Source organism: Crocuta crocuta, unplaced genomic scaffold (genome assembly GCF_008692635.1).
Source record: "Crocuta crocuta isolate KB4526 unplaced genomic scaffold, BGI_CrCroc_1.0 scaffold197, whole genome shotgun sequence".
Taxonomy (NCBI): Eukaryota; Metazoa; Chordata; class Mammalia; order Carnivora; family Hyaenidae; genus Crocuta; species Crocuta crocuta.
In genome coordinates, this window is record NW_027532002.1 from 11,654,961 (window position 1) to 11,661,988 (window position 7,028).

General features: G+C 39.5%; 1 non-coding gene across 1 annotated transcript; it reads left to right on the forward strand.

Annotated features, from left to right (window-relative positions):
• The first annotated feature begins 3,896 nt into the window (after positions 1 to 3,896).
• Positions 3,897 to 4,059, forward strand: LOC144241050 (U1 spliceosomal RNA). Its single transcript, XR_013337957.1, has one exon. It is a non-coding gene; the product is annotated as a U1 spliceosomal RNA (small nuclear RNA).
• The last annotated feature ends 2,969 nt before the right edge of the window (positions 4,060 to 7,028 follow it).

The window sequence follows — 7,028 nt, forward strand, 5'->3', positions numbered from 1 at the left end:
GATCTCAGGGATGTGAGTTCAAACCCCACACTGGGTGTAGAAATTACTTAAAAATAAAATCTTTTTTTTTTAAAGGAAAGAAAGAAAAAATGACCTATCAAGCCACACAAGCCACAAAAAGACATGAAGAATACTCAAATGCATATTGTTTAGTAAAAGAAGCCCATCTGAAAAGGCTTCATACTGCATGATTCCAATTATATGACATTTTAGGAGCATCCGGTTGGCTTGGTTGGTAGATCATGCAACTTTTGATCTTAGCGTTGTGAGTTCAATCGCCATGTTGGGTGTGAAGAGTATATAAAAATAAAATCTGGGTTTTTTCAAGATGGCAGAGAAGTAGGGAGTTCCATACATTTCACTTGCCCTCGTCCCTCAAACAGAGGCCTGAAGCCATAGGAACCCTTACAGAATCCAGGAGTTTGGGAGGAAAAGGAGACAGAGTCCGCTGAGAAAACCTTATAGCGTGAGTGTGAACTTGGGAAGATAAAACTGGGCTGGACCGGAGACACAGAGGGAGGGGGGGATCGCCCTTTGCAGGGAGCCACAGTGAGTGTAGGGGAAAAAAGAATGGCTGAAACTTCTCAAGACACTGTCCCTGTCGCTGGAGAAGAGAAAAACCTCTGCTCAGGACACAGAGGGACCCGGTTTCCTGCTGTTCAGCTGACCCTAGGGGAGACGCACTGGTCCCAGGCCACCCCCGGGTGAAACTGCTCGTTGCTCGCCAGCCCAACCTGGAGGGGATGCAGCGGCGCCTGAAGCTGCGCCCTTGTGCTTCTGGCTCGGCTTGATCCGGGGGGGAGATGAGAGGCTTGAAACGGCTCTGAGGGACTCGCCTGCGAGGTTATATTTCAGGCGACGGGACACACAGAGACCCGGTTTCCTGCTGTCCAGCTGACCCTAGGCAGGATGCACTAACCCCAGGCGACCCTGGGTGAAACTGCTCCTCGCTCGCCTGCCCAACTTGGAGGAGACAGGAGCAGAGGCTTCTGGCTGGAGCCCCAGGGGTAAGAGAGGCTTGAAACTGCTCTGAGGGACTCACCTGTGAGTTTATATTTTGGACAATTTCATTGGGGCGCAAGGACTGAGATCTGGAAACGAAGCCTGGCTTGGGATATAGAGCACAGCCCACCTTGGCTGCGCCCCCCGCACAGGGAGATCACACCTAAAAGAGTGAGTTACAACGCTTGGTTCGAGAAGGGACTAGGGCACAGCCACTNTCAGAGCAAGAGCAAGACCAACATGGATGCACTGCCCTGATTAATTCTGGTCAGTGGCTTGCTTAAACAGTCACATTTAACCCAATCTCTAGATGTAAATTCTACACCTCCACCGCTACCTTTTTCTCTCTTTCTCTCTGGAGTAATCAGACTATATAGTTTCTCTGAGTAGGATCATCATTATTTCCTTCGCCTCCTCTCCAACCATATTCCACTCTTTCTCTCTTTGAAATAAGCCTCTTACTCCTTCTGCCTGCTCATTTCATTTCCAATTTCACTTCATCCCCGCCCTGTCATTTCTCTCCTTCTCTATGCTCTTCCACCAGCACTGCATACTCCCTGCTATTTATTTGTAGCTGGGAAATCTGGTTCTATGCTTTAGACTGTCCTTTGTCTATTGGGTTTACTTCTTTTTCCTTTTCTTTTCTTTTTTCTTTTTTATGTATTTTTATTTTTACTATTTGGCTTCCCTCCTTCCTCTTTTCTTTTTTCTTTGGTTGGCATGTTTGTTGGATTTGTCTGTGAATTTGTGTGCCTTTGTTCCCTGTGTGTTTGTCTGTCTGTTTTCTTTTCTAGGGCTACCTCAAGAAACAAGCCAAAGTACAAATGGTAGAGAGATCCAAATACCACTACCAGTAGGAAAATAAAATAATCAAGGTCTCAACAAGAGAAACCTAGAGACATCATTCTAAGAACACTTTCTGAATGACAGGCCCTGGACAGTCAAAGAGCCTTCTTTGGTACAGCAGCGCTCACAGGTGCAGAGTGCATAGCAAGCTTTTAAAACTAATAAGAGATAGAAAGAAAACAAAATGATGAAACAAAAGAGCTCTCCTCCAAAGAAATTCCAGGAAGAATTGACAGCTAAAGAACTGCTCAAAACACATATAAGCAAAATAACTGAACAAGAATTTAGAACAATAGTCATAAAATTATTCGCTGTGCTTGAAAAAAGGCATGGAAGACATCAGAGAAACTATTGCTGAAAAGACTATGGAGCTTAAAAATAGTTGTGATGAATTTAAAAATGCTATAAATGAGATGCAAAATAAAATGGAGGCATCCAATGCACGGAATAAAGAGGCAGAAAGGAGAATAAGTGATTTAAAGGACACAATTATAGAAAAAGAGGAAGCTGAAATAAACTGATCCAGGGACACTAAAGAGAGTTCGAGAGCTCAGCGATACAATCAAATGGAATAATATCCATATCATAGGAATTCTAGAAGAGGAAGAGAGAGGGAAAGGTGCTGAAGGAGTCCTTGAACAACTTATAGCAGAGAACTTCCCCAATCAGGAGAAGGAAGCAGACATTGAAATCCAAGAGGGACAGAGAACTCCCCTCAGATGTAACTTGAATCGATCTTCTGCATGACATGTCATTGTGAAACTGGCAAGATATAAGGACAAAGAGACAATTCTGAAAGCAGCTAAGGATAAAAGGGCCCTAATATACAAAGGGAGACCTATCAGAGTAGTGACAGACCTATCTACTGAAAGTTGGCAGACCAGAAAAGAATGGCAAGAAATCTTCAATGTGATGAACAGAAAAAATATGCAGCCAAGAATCCTCTATCCAGCAAGCCTGTCATTCAGAGTAGAAGGAGAGATAAAAGTCTTTCCACATAAACAAAAATTGAAAGAATTTGTCACCACTAAACCAGCCCTACAAGAAATCCTGATGGGGACTCTCTGAAGGAAATGTTGCAAGGAACGCAAGATACCAGGGACACCACCACAAGCGTAAATCCCACAAAGGACACGATGACTCTAAACCCATATTTTTCAATAATAATACTGAATGTAAATGTACTAAATGCCCCAATCAAAAGACATAGGGTAGCAGAATGGGTAAAAAAACAAAATCCATCTGTTTGCTGTCTGTAAGAAACTCATTTATGACTGGAGTACGCCTTCAGATTGAAAGTAAGGGGATGGAGAAATATCTATCATGCTACTGGAAGTCAAAAGAAAGCTGGAGTAGCTATATGTATATCAGACAAACTGGACTTTAAAGTAAAGACAGTAACAAGAGGTGAAGAAGGGCATTATATAATAATTACAGGGTCTATCCATCAGGAAGAGCTAACAATTATAAATGTCTATGCATCAAATATGGGAGCACCTAAAAATATAAAACTAATAACAAACAGAAACACTCTTATTGATAAGAATGTGCTAATAGTAAGTTCAATACTCCACTTACAGAAATGGATACATCAACTAGACAGAAAATCACTAAAGACACAATGAACTTGAATGACACATTGGACCAGTTAGATTTGACAGATAATATTTAGAACTCTATATCCTGAAGCCATGGAATTCACCCTCTTCTCACGTGTGCATGGCACATTCTCCAATATAGATCACATACTGGGATAAAAAGCCGCCCTCAATAAATATTTAAAAATTGAGATCATGTCATGCACACTTTCAGATCACAATGCTATGAAACTCGGAATCAATCACAGGAAGAAGTCTGGAAAACCTACAAAAATATGGAGGTTAAAGAACACCCTACTAAAGAACAAATGGGCCAATCAGGCAAAAAGAGAAGAAATTTAAAAATATATGGAAACAAATGAAAATGATAATACAACAATCCAAACTCTATGAGATGCGGTGAAGATAGTCCTAAGAGGAAAGTACATTGCACTCCAGGCCTATTTCAAGAAACTTACCTGGCAGGGGAGACACCATGATCAGGCAGGTGGTTCTCCCAGGGCGAGGCAGGCCCATTGCACTGCGGGCGCGCTGACCCCTGCAATTTCCCCAAATGTGGGAAACTCGACTGCAGAATTTGTGGTAGTGGGGACTGTGTGTGCGCTCTCCCCTGATTAAAAAAAGAAAGAAAGAAATTAGAAAAAGCACAAGTGCAAATCTAACAATGCACCTGAAGGAACTAGAGGGAGAGCAACAAGAGCACCCCACACCCAGTAAGAGAAGAGAAATAATAAAAAATCAGGGCAGAAATAAACAATATAGAAACCAAAGACACAGTTGAACAGATCAATGAAACCAAGAGTTGGTTTTTTGAAAAAAAATGAACAAAATTAACAAATCTTTAGCCAGGCTTCTCAAACAGAAGAGAGAGAACACTCAAATAGACAAAATCATGAATGAAAATGGACTTATTACAACCAACGCCTCAAAAATACAAGCAATTATCAGGGAATACTATGAAAAATTATATGCCAACAAACTGGACAACTTAGAAGAAATGGACAAATTCCTAAACACACACACTACCAAAATTCACATGGGAAGAGACAGAAAACCTGAAGAGACCCATAACTAGTGACGAAATTGAATCTCCCAACAAATAAGAGCCCTGGGCCAGATGGCTTCCCTGGGGAATTCTACCAGACGTTTAAAACAGAATTAAAACCCATTCTTCTCAAACTATTCCAAAAACTAGAAATCGAAGGAAAACTTCTGGACTCATTCTATGAAGNCTGGCAAGGATGTGGAGAAACAAGCACCCTCCTACACTGTTGGTGGGAATGTAAACTGGTGCAGCCCCTCTGGAAAACAATGTGGAGGTTCCTCAAAAAATTAAAAGTAGAACTCCCTATGACCCAGTAATAGCACTGCTAGGAATTTACCCAAGGGATACAGGAGTGCTGATGCATAGGGGCACATGGACCCCAATGTGCATAGCAGCACTCTCAACAATAGCCAAAACATGGAAAGAGCCTAAGTGTCCATCAACTAACGAATGGATCAAGAAGATGTGGTTTATCTATACCATGGAATACTACATGGCAATGAGAAACAATGAAATCTGGCCATGTGTAGCAACATGGATGGACCTTGAGGGTGTTATGCTGAGTGAAATAAGTCAGGCAGAGAAGGACAGCTACCATATGTTTGCACATATAGGAGGATTAGGAGGAACTTAATGGAGGACTGTAGGGGAGAAGAAGGGGGAAAAATAGTGGGGGAGAGGGAGGGAGGCAAACCATGAGAGACTCTTGAATGCTGAGAACAAACTGAGGACTGATGGCAGTGGGGGGGAAGGGAAGGGTGGTGATGAGCATGGAGGAAGGCACTTGTGGGGATGAGCATTGGGTGTTATATGGAAACCCACCTGATGATAAACTATTTAAAAAAAAAGAATTAAGTGAGAAAAAAAGAAAAAGAAAATCTTAAAAAACACATATACATATAACAGTTTATAATAGGTAAAACTATAGAAATAGACCCAAAAAATCAGTAGTTTGGTGAGAGGGGAATGAATATATATAGCACAGAGGATTTTCAGACCAGTGAAACTATTATGTATGATACCATAATGGTGCATAAATAGCATTATACATTTGTCATAACCCATAGACAATGGGTGACCCCTAAACTGTGGGCTTTAAACTATGGAATTTAGTTAATATAATGCATCAATATGGTTCGTTAATTGTAACAAAGGTATCACTCTAATGCAAGATATTAATAATAGGGGAAACTGTGAGCAAGGAAGGAAGAGAGGGTATATTAGAACTCTCTGTATTATCCGCTCAATTTTCTATAAACCTGAAATTTTCTAAAAAAATGAAGCCTACTAATTTAGAAAAACATACAGCTTCAATATTCAGAGATTAAAGTTTCCAAATTTATAAAGAAAAGTTAATATGTAAACCAATATGGTGAAGAATTTTGACATACCTCTCACAAATGTTGAAAAATTATGCAAAAATTCAGTTAAGTATATCCAAGATTTGACCCATATAATTAACACTTGATTTATAGAGCATACTTCAAATTACACTCAACAATAAGAGAATTCACATTCTTTTGAGACATTGAGACATTTATAAAAATTTATAAAAATCCCAGAGTAGTCCATAAAACAAGTATTGAGATATTTCAAAGTACTGATATCCTTAGGATAATGTGAGGTTGAAAATCAATAATTAAAAAATATTCCAAGCCCACGTGCTTAGAAATTTGAAAGCATATTTCTAAATAATTCTTGGATTGAAGGAAAAATTAAAATGAAAATCATAAAAATAATAAAAATTGTATATGTCAAATATTGTGAGTGCAACTAAAGCATTGCGTAGAAGATAAATTATGGTAATTATGGTATTAAATGTTTATGTTAAAAAACGGAAGGCTGAAAATTAAAGAGCTAAGTATCCAATTAGGGAACATTTTAAAAAGAGAAACTATAGGAGAAAGGAAAGAGGACTGAAGATACAGACAGAAGTTACTAAATTGGAAACAGAAGATAGTATTGAGGCTCAATAATGTCAAAAGTTAGGACTTTTGAAAAAACTAATAAAATAGACAACCCCCAAGCAATACAGATTAAGAAACAATAGAAAAAATGAAGGGGTCATATAGATGTTTAAAAGCTTATGAGATTGTAAAAATCTTGTCAATAAAAGTGAAAACAGATGAAATGGACAAATCCCTAGAATGTATCTTACTAAATCTGATCCAAGAAGAAAAAGAAAACCTAAATAATTCTATGACTATCAAAGTAATTAAATCAGTAGATTGAAATATTCCCACAAATATGAAGATGTGGGGCACCTAGATGGCTCAGTTGGTTAAACATCTGACTTCAGCTCAGGTCATTATCTCATGGTTTATGAGTTTGAGCCCAGCATCAGGCTCTTTGCCAACAGCTCAAAGCCTGGAGTCTGATTCAGATTCTGTGTCTCCCTCTCTCTCTGCCCCTTCCCCACTCGTGCCCTCTCTCTGTCTCTCTCTGTCTCTATCACCTCTCAAAAATAAATAAACATTTTAAAAAAAATATCAAGACAGTGATCACCTCCCAGGTTGGGGAATGAGGATGATGGACAA